The 10540-nt window shown below is 32.7% G+C and overlaps 2 long non-coding RNA genes across 2 annotated transcripts in view; one reads left to right on the forward strand and one right to left on the reverse strand.

The window, feature by feature from the left end:
* The window catches only part of LOC126765005 (uncharacterized), a 15182-nt gene extending 8095 nt beyond the window's left edge, over positions 1-7087 (reverse strand). Inside the window, exons 1-2 of the long non-coding RNA XR_007668222.1 lie at positions 6879-7087; positions 6622-6818 (exon numbers count right to left, since the gene is read on the reverse strand). This is a non-coding gene — a long non-coding RNA (uncharacterized LOC126765005). The remainder of the gene's footprint in view (positions 1-6621; positions 6819-6878) is intronic.
* Positions 7088-7655: 568 nt separating this feature from the next.
* LOC126764988 (uncharacterized) lies at positions 7656-9366 on the forward strand. The gene is made up of 5 exons (XR_007668205.1): positions 7656-7710; positions 7779-8115; positions 8176-8350; positions 8420-8690; positions 8909-9366. It is a non-coding gene; the product is annotated as an uncharacterized LOC126764988 (long non-coding RNA).
* The last annotated feature ends 1174 nt before the right edge of the window (positions 9367-10540 follow it).

Consider the following 10540-nt stretch of genomic DNA (forward strand, 5'->3'; position numbering starts at 1 on the left):
AATAAATAACCAATATTTAGCAATTTTTATTCGTACTAAATGTTGGATATTGGGTTGATAAATGCCCAAAAATGTATTTTAAGGATATATTCCCTATTATCTTTAAAATACTTGGAATATAAAAGGCATTGCATGGCACCAAAGGCATTTAGAATCATAAAATATTTCTCGCAGGGCATATTTGGTTTTGCAGACTGCAGAGATAAAGAGATCCCCAACTCTCCTGTCACTGGAAATGTGAGAGCCGCTCACCTACCGAACTTTGACAGTTGATTGGATTGGGTAGGTTTTGACGTTTTGCAATTGGAATGACTGGAACGGCCAGATTGAAATTATACCAAAAATATATGTGAACGGAGGAATTTGTTGCCGCCGTTCGAGATAGCTAATAAAAATTTAAAACAATGAAAATCAAAGAAAATGCGAAATTTTAATATATTTCATGAAACAATTTGTAATTTGATGCATAATAGACTTAATTTTTTATTACAAATGATTAAAAACATTTATTAATTGAGACTAACAGGCTTAATTCACCTTATTAAGTATTGAAAGATCGAAAGTCAGTTGTTTTATTATACCATAAAATCATAAAAAGGAATTAAGTAGTTTCGCCATATATTAAAAGTCCAATATATAATAATTTGCAATCGTAATAAATGTTGGGTATTTTAATTTAAAATGCCCAAAAATTCTTATTTTGTTCGATTTGGCCGTAATGGAAAATGTTATAAAAAACGCTTATTTTGAGGCGCTCTCACACTGGAATAAGTTTAACATCCCCTTATTCCTGGTTTGCACAATTGTGCTAAGAAATGCCGACCACTGTGTTAAACACTGACATGGATAATATGATACGCGATTCTCGCATTGGCTCTCATTTTTCTCTCAAACGCGTTCCCTGATTATTTGACAGCGAAGGAGATCAGGGAATTTCGATCAGCTGATTTCAGAAAAGGCGGGATACCAGAAGTAAACCGCTATAATTACTTGACGAAATTAGTGTGAAATGAAATTTCATTGAACTGTGCGAACATTTTGTGATAAAATAAATGTTTATGTAAATTAATTAATGATTTTGCATTTTAGCATTTATATATGTATGCATTTTCAATGTGTTTCAATTAGTGTTTCGTATAATTTATTAAATACCCAATCTAATATTTTTCAGCAGTGACATCATTGGCAAATGTTATAAAAAATGGGGGTTTTGACAGCTCTTTCTCGAATCAAAGAGTCTCGTATCATATTATCCATGACACTGACCCAGCGATGCCTTGTCCTTCAACGTTAATTAAATGATGTTGGAATAGCGCTCAAAACATTTATCAAACGACAATCGGGTAAGTATAATAAAGAAAAAAATATTATTTTAGTAGAATTCATTAGTAGAAAGGTATATCAACCCACAATCAGTAATAATTGTACTGTTAATAACACTTTGCACATATTTTTCACTTACACCTAATTTTCAAATAACACGGAGTCCAATCGCATATTCTTATTGAGATTACTAGCTGCACTCTGTAATACATAAGCCTTTTTGTTGCGTTTATTCTTTCTTATCCATCTTCGATATAGCGCGTTGTGTTTCACACTGAGACGCACACAAATCTATAGCATATGTCAAATTGTGAAATTTCAATAATATATTTAATGCTTTGTCTTATTATTATTCAATTTTTCTTTTTTCGAAAAGATTCTAATTAAATAAATATTAATAAAATATTAGAAACTTACCTACGCTCTTCAAATTTTATAATTAAATTAATTAAAATCAAAATTCAGTGGGCGTTCAATATGATGAATCTTATTTTGCAGACCTGAGCATGATTCCGTTAAGCGGATCACCCATTATTAATTTAATCATAAAAGTGAAGTCCATATACATATGTATATTTTTTATATTACGAGTTTTGAAAATTTAAATTTTAGCCTTAATATTTGTTTTAATGAAAGTTTTAGGTACTTTTACTTTAAAGATTATTTTTAAATAAACCGTTAAAGATAAATTAAAGAAACTTTCAGGATTTGTCGGAAAATATTTATTTTGATATTGTGGCGAACACGAATGCTAGAGCAACATAGAATCGACAATAACTTTCCAGAATTACGAGTAATAAGCGTTAAGTTGTTTGAGTAAGAAATAAATATAAGTCCATAACCATTAAATTTGACTTTTATTTAATAAAATTAGAGTCAGATGTATAAATGTCAAATAAATTCCCAAGGAGATAATTATTCGAAAATGGCAAAGTTTAGTGATTTGAAGATTACCCAACTGAAAACGGAGCTGAAGCAATGGAACTAGAGACAGACCATTAAGCTCAGACTGAACAACTCCTTCTGAGATACTCAATCATTTTTGATAAAGACGATTCCTAATCAGGAAGAGCCAAAGTTGTGAAACATTTTATTAACATAGGTGATGGAATACCAATCCGCCAGGCTCCTCGAAGAATTTCTTCAGCAAAACGTGAAGTTGTAAGCCACACCATATGCTGGACTCGTTATAAGGCACAAAAAGAAAATTTCAATATTGAAATGAGCTCACATTTCACTTTTATTTTGTTTTTTTTAGCTAAATTTAAAAATTAAAAATCACTTAGCACACTCATAGCTGAAAAGGTAAGAGTGTTTACAGTTATGATGAAAACGAGCGTCGCCACGTCATAAAAACCAAATATGAAAGATTTTTAATCGACAGCATTTTGTTTATTTGTACTTCCGTGTGTGTAATACCCGGTATTTTATTATTTTATAATATTACTTATTTCTTTCTAAATTTAAATAAAAAATATCCATATAGTGTTTATACTCATTTTAATTTGAAATATAATCTATAGTCATTTTTTGTATTAGCAAATTCAGCAAATTGCTCATATTTGATTATTATCATATGACAGCGCCCCATTTCCTCAAAATTGTTAGAACATTAATGATGTCCACTACGAGTGTAAAAAGAAATTTTTATAATATAGATTTCTTACTTTAAAAGCCTGCAAAAAGGGTAAATGTGAATTTGTTCAAATGTTTAAATGAATTAATTTTAAGTGAAAAATGTGCGTAAAGTGTGTTAAATGTAGTAAAATAGCTTGTTGAAATGTTCGAATTTTGGAAATTTTTGAATTTTAAAGTCGAATATCTCGTAAAATAAGCGTTTGCGGTACCTATATATTTTTTAATCAGGAGGATTTCCTTTTTCCGAAGGTACCTTCAGATCGCGGCGCCAAAGAAATCGGAATTTTGCGGAGATGGCCTATATCAATTTACCGCAATGCCCTTTTGGTTATATGATGCACCTACTACCTTTGAGAGACTTTTAGGCCAGGTATTAAAAGGATTACACTGGAAGATCTTTTTGGTTAACCCAGACGACATCATCGCGTTGGGTAAAAGTTTCGATGAAAATCCTAAGAACTTGGAAAAGGTTTTTCAACCGATAGTTAGTGCTGGTTTAAATCGGAGCCCGAAGAAGTGTTCCCTTTTCAAAAAGTATGTAAGCTACTTAGGACTTAAAGTGACAAAGGAGGGCATTTGCACAACTAATGAAAATATAGGGGCATTAAAAGATTAGCCTACTCCTATAAATTTACATGAAAAGATAGGGGCAGTAAAACATTAGCCTACTCCTATAAATTTACATGAGTTGCGCAGTTTCATTGCGCTGTGCACTTATCATAGACGATTCGTCCCAAATATTTCCAAATTTTAAGTCAGAACAGACCATGCAGCACTTTTCTTATTTATTTTTTGGTTAAGTATGACCTGTAAATAAATTTACAGACAGAGTAGGAAAGGGAACTGACTACATAGGCCATCGTCCCATTTTATAGTGATACATACTAATTCCGGATGTTCTTAACGAGCTGCATAAGTTGTAAACACGAATATCGAGTTATAACTGTTAAGTTGTATAAATCAGAAATAAAGATAAGTGTAAAGCAGAGACCTGCAACGAGTATGATTAAGTCAGAACAAACACTCGTGCCAAAAACACAATAAAATCAATTCAGCATGAACAATCTGTTCTTCGGCAATCACGATCCAGTAACCGGTATGGCTGACTTCGGTTGAAATCGTATCATGTCAGTTCATAGCGTTGCGACGATTTTTTGAATTGAACGAATGTGAGACTGCGGATAAGCTCCGATTACAGCAAATTTTCTGCTGAATTGATTTTAATCAAGTGTGGCAAAAAATGTATGAGCTTTGATCATGTGCGCATTTTAAAAATTTTCGCTAGTGATTCAAAGTTGTTGTCTATCGCTGATTTGAAGACAAACGGTTCGATTTGTGTACATGAGTTTTCGGATGGCATTCGTACACACACACTTCGCAATGTCTTCTAGTATCTCAATGCCTTTGAGACTTAACAACCAGTATAAGTGAAGTCGCTTTTTTATGAGCGTGATGTGCTTAGAATCAGTTCTCTAACATTGCAGCTCTATCTGGAGATTTTTGCTAGATTAGTTTGTAAGATAAAGTTAAGTAGAGGCTCATCTCTCTGATTGAAATCGAAGCTGCCCCAAATCATATAATGGGCGTTGGCATCAGCGCCCACCACCAATACCTGCTTTCTATATAGGCTCATCCTTGACTTCCTTTACATCTGTAGAAAGACTGAGGTCATTGTGGGAGTATACATTTTTGTCCACCTTGTTAATCACGCTGTAATTTTATGATTTCAGCTCCCTCAGAATGCTCAGTAGGTATCTTCTCCGCATTTGGAATGACATGCGAAGTCGCCATCATATCTTCTATGCCGACATCTTCATTCTCTTCACCTTTTACCAGCGTGTTTATGCTCCACCACCTTCAGTTTTCCTACACATTCGGAAGCTTCTTACAAGTAGTCGGATTAGCTTGGCATTCAGATTCTCGGTTAGACCCCTGTATTTCTCTTATTCGAGAGTGCCCTCGCAAGTATTGCATTGAAAATATTGAAAACGGAAAGTTCTTAAGTTGCTTATAACAGCATAGCAAATAAAGATATTGTATACCATGAGGAGGAAAACAAAATATTTTTCACTATCTCCCTTCTTCTTCTTTACTGGCGTAGACACCGCTTACGCGATTATAACCGAGTTAACAACACCGCGAGTCGTTTCTTCTTTTAGCTACGTGGCGCCAATTGGAAATTCTTAGCCAGGTCCTCCAGTGGAGGTTTTCCTTTTCCTCTGCTTCCCGCGGCAGGTACAGCGTCGAATACTTTCAGAGCTAGAGTGTTTTCGTCCTTTCGGACAACATGACCTAGCCAGCGTAGCCGATGTCTTTCAATTCGCTAAACTATGTCAATGTCATCGTATATCTCGTACAGCTCATGGCAAGAGCTATTCTGCGTTGGATTTCGAGGCTGACGTTGTTGGTGGTGTTGATACTTGTTCCAAAATAGGCGAAATTATCTACGATTTCAATGTTATAACTGTCAACAGGTATTTCTAGATCATCATCGAGGGGAATGTCAATAGAAGAACAAAACGAAATCGCTAACATTTAAAGAATCGGAATCCGCAGAGGTAAACCGATTGATAAAAGGCAATTTCGTTTCTCAAAAATAACCATCACACATTCATAAAGTTGGATTTTCAAACTTTAAAAATTCCGCAACAAAATTATTATTCTTAGAAACTTTTTTTATTTTTATTGAAAAAATTTCAAATTACTATGTTTAATCGTCAAATTGAGATAATCGAACTTTATCGCAGAAATTTTTAAAGTTTGAAAAGTGAACTCTCTGAATATGTGATGGTTATTTTTGAGAAACGAAAATTAGTAGGTTAAATTTTAGTTTGAATGAAAAAACGAAAATTCCTATGTTAAATGTATGGGAAGCTAATAAAATAGCGACTTAGAGTTAAGCTACAGCGCCTGGTTTGAGGGAGGATTTTTTGTTTGTTAATCACTAACATTTGAGGGGGTAAGAGTTGAAAAAAAAAATCAAAAAAAAATTTTGAAGCACCCTAATATAAATAGTGTAATTATATTTATTTGTTGTTTGACATTATAAATATTATTCAACATATTAAAAAAAAAAATCAATGAATGTATTTTGAATAATTTGAAAATGAAAAACCACAAACCACTCTCTCTAAATGAGGAATTTAAGCTTAATTTATAAGGCAATTGTTGAAAAAAGCTCATTGCTCTAATTACAACTTAATATAATTAATTAAAATAATAATAACACCAAAAAACTCTATATAATGTAGATGCAAGAATGATAGAGAAAGAGATTACGCAATGCGCTTGTTTGCTTTCAGTCAGCTGTTCTTGCTGACGCCACGGTTGACTTATTATTCGCCCGCGCTTTTGAAAGTGAATTCGAATTGTGTTTTCAAGTGTTGTATTAATTGTTAAATTTTATATTTTTTAAAATTCGTTGCGCAGTGTTTGGGTGCAATAATAATAATGGTAAAAATTGTGCTACGAAATGGAGATTTTTCCATTTCCCTAAAGATAAAACAATGGTAAAACAATGGATTCATTTTTGTCGTCGCACGGACAAAATTAATGTTAGAAATGCATGCATTTGTGAAGTGCACTTCGCGCCAGAAGCCTTCGAAAGAAACTTGCAGTTTGAAATGGGTAATTATAGCATTTTCAATACAATAATTTTACCTTTATAACCAAACACTCTTGCAGGTTTAAGTTCGCGGAATCCAACTAAGTTGTTACCTAGCGCTTTTCCCACGTTAACCACTGCTCCTGCAGAGGCTAATGAACGGCAGAAAAGGATGGAGTCCCGAGAAGACGAGGTTGGATAGGCACCTCAAACTGCAGGAGAGGAGGTCATCAAGGAGAAAGACGAGAAAATACTGCATTTGGAAACAGAAATGTTAGTCCTAATTGATATTGATGAAGTATCTTTTTCTTACATAAGTATGTGTATTTCTTATTCTTTTTAGACAAAGGCTGAATAGTGTTAGAACTTTGAATAAGTGCAAAAACGAGCAGTCAGCAGAAATTAAACGCCTTAGGATTTCCATTAAAACCTCGGAATTCCACAGAAATAATTTAGAGCAAAAACTGCATTTTCACCAACTGCCAGGTAAGTGCCCAAATTCTAAAAAGTATATTGCAAAATATATTAAAATTCATTACACATACATAGATTGAAAAATTAAGGGATGGAAATAAACGGCGGAATTGGAAAGAAGAAGACATAGCTAAGTCGATCACGCTATATTCAACGAGCCCGAAAGCGTACAAACTTTTACGGAGAAACAACTTCCCTCTACCAGGTGTGCGCACTCTGCAATGGTGGTCGAGGAAAATTGACATAGCTCCAGGTGTCATAGAGCCGGTGATGAAACTGTTGAAGGCAACAACTGAGCTAACACAAGCGCAAAAAATTTGTGTACTCAGTTTTGATGAAATGAAGATCAGAAAGAGTTACTATCGTAACAGATCAACTGATTCGACATTACCTCCTGTTAACTACGTTCAGGTTGCAATGATAAGAGGTAATTAAACTCATTAATTTACTTGAAGTCAGTTATTCTAATGTACTTTGTTCTTTTAGGTTTGATAAGTAAATGTAAACAGCCTGTATTCTTCGAATATGACTGCAAAATGACGAAGGAAGTACTGTTTAGCATTTTGTCAAGGGTTAAAAAGTGCGGTTACAATATTGTTGCCATTGTAAGCGATTTGGGGGATTAAACAGAGGCTTATATAATGATCTTGAAATTAAAGTGAAAAACCTTGGTACATTCACTAAACAATTATTTAAATTATGATATACTTTAAATTGTGTTCTTTTTTTTCTATTGCAGGTTTTTACACGACGGAGACAGGATTGTGCTTTTTGCTGATGTCCCCCATTTAATAAAACTACAGAGAAATCATTTTGTGGATAAGGGCTTTACTATCAATGGAAAAATTGTTAGAAAAGACATTATTCTGAAGCTGCTCTCGCTTACCTCCAACGTGCTGTCCATCACGCACAAAATTTCCCAGAAGCATTTGCCTATAACAGGAGCAGAAAGGCAAAAGGTTAAACTAGCCACAAAATTGTTCTCCCACACAATTGCTCAAGCAATAACTCGAGCCGCTAGTTTAGGTCTACTAGATAACGAAAATTGGGAGGAATGCCATCGACTTTTCAAAATTGTAAGTAGTATTTAAAATATTAATTAAAATGATCATATATAATAAATTTTAATTTTGTAGACAAATGACTGGTTTGATCTGATGAATGTCAGGGTGCCCAAAGATGGAGTGAGGGAACGCTTGCACGCCTACGGTTTGGCTTTGAATAAGCAAAATAATGTACTGGAACAGATGACGGAGATGGTTTCATCAATGAGAGTCATTGGTAAAAATAGGTTGCTTCCATTCCAAAAAGGTAATACTCAAGCTATATATTTAGATAAGTTGATTTTCCACAGTTTTTGATTTTACTTATGATTTACAGGTATACTCCAAAGCAATAATGCTTTGAAATTGCTGCTGGATGACTTAAGGCAGCAGTACAAAATTGATTACGTTTTGACCTACCGATTAAACCAGGACAATTTGGAAATTTTTTTTGGCACAATGAGGTCACGATCACCCTAACAGGCAGGAGTCCAAATATAGGCTGCGTTCCTATATACTTGGTCACTACGAAGGAGCGAACACAGAAGAAGGAAATGTTGAAGTCGACAACACACCAGATTTGGAAGGGAATTACTTATCTCTAACCGGTAATTATCAAAATATTAAACGTACATAGTATTATCAACCTAAAACTACAGAAAACATTCTTATATAAAAATGTATTGATGTTAACAAATGAAAATATGTACTAACATACAAAGGAAGTTTTTGCACTGTTTCTTATCCTAATTATAATAATAATCTTAACTAGCAGTTTATTCTATTTATTTATATGCATGTATGTATGTTTATTATATTTTTGCAGGTACTATTTTTCAACGTGTGTCAGTTGATCTAAATTCCACTGACCCAATTGAAAAAAATGACGGACTTGAGAATTTAGCAGGGTACATCTGCCACAAACTCGGTAAAGACAACCCCGAAATTTGTGCCAACTCAGAAAATTGTTCGTCTTATACTTGGGTGGATCACCTTTCTGAAGGAGGACTCTCAAAACCAACAGATATGTTGACGGAGCATATGAGAGCCTTGCAAGCAGTATTTGACGATGTAAATGGTACTGATTTGCATATATGTACAAATTACGTCCAGAAGCACTTAGATTTAAGTAATTTTGTAAATTGTAGCTCGAAAGTAAAATAATTGTTTTTCAGAGCTAGAATGTATTTTAGGATTCGTTCCTTAAATAAAAATTTAATTGAACATATGTATAGCAAAAAAAGAAAATTAAATAAGACAATAAATTGATACTTGGTCACAAAATATTCAATCTTTTTATTTGCATAAATGTATATGGTTGAAACAAACACAGCAAAGAGACAAAATTAAATAATACAATGAAAATACAATTAAATTAATATGTGGGTAAATGTTCACTATAAAATATTCACTTATATTGATGTTAACTTTTGATTATATTCATGTTTTTGTATGCCTGCAATACAAAATAGCTTCTTATTGCAAAGAAAAACAAACAACTGAAAATCAGCTGATTGTACGTTGGTCAACCGTGACGTATGAAGATGCGCAGAACGAACAAAATTTGAACTCGTCATTGCGCAATCTTGTTTCTATCATTCTTGATATAGATGTACATATAAATGCCCGAGGCATACTTCTAGAAAAAATATTTTTAAATACAATTTTTTTCAAAGTTTTAACCGAAAGTTACACATTCAGTAAAATTCAGTGATTTATCACAATTACTTGTGAGCATAATACAAAATGTACCAGCTAGTTACCGTAAACACATGTTTCGCAACTTTTATATAATTAATAATAATTTAACTCATGTTATCGTCTTCTATTCACCAAGCTTTAGATAGACTGGTAATATTTCCATAACGACTAAATACCCCTTCAGTTCACACAAACATTTTAAAATTGTTTCATATATAAACGTACATATGTACATAATAACAACATTTTCCCATTTACTATTTCATGTACAGTACTATGTCATTAAAACAATTGCATTCTTTTCTTAAAAAGTCTTGAATCAATACCAATTTGTTAATTAATTGTGATTTTGCTAATTGATATTTGTGGTTTTCTACCGTTTTTACTCTTTTTTTTAATTTGTGAAAAGGTTTGATATTTCACAAAAATTCATCCATATACAAGTATATGGGCATTATTCCATATATTTACTGTTATCATCAAAGCTTTTAGTATTTCATGATGTCTGCAAATATAAATTTTAATTAAATTTGTTAATGAATTTTTAAATATTATTGACCATTTAAATAACCTACCTATAACATAAAAGTATTAACAATTTGTTGTTAACAATGAAGATTCTGTTATTTCAAGACATTTCAAATTAGGTATTTTAAATAATTAATTAATTTTTATAAACTGTATTTAAGAATATTATCTATACATTTATATATTAATCTTACAGTTTTTGTTTACTAAAACTAAGATTTTGTAACCA

Source organism: Bactrocera neohumeralis, unplaced genomic scaffold (assembly GCF_024586455.1).
Source record: "Bactrocera neohumeralis isolate Rockhampton unplaced genomic scaffold, APGP_CSIRO_Bneo_wtdbg2-racon-allhic-juicebox.fasta_v2 cluster10, whole genome shotgun sequence".
Taxonomy (NCBI): Eukaryota; Metazoa; Arthropoda; class Insecta; order Diptera; family Tephritidae; genus Bactrocera; species Bactrocera neohumeralis.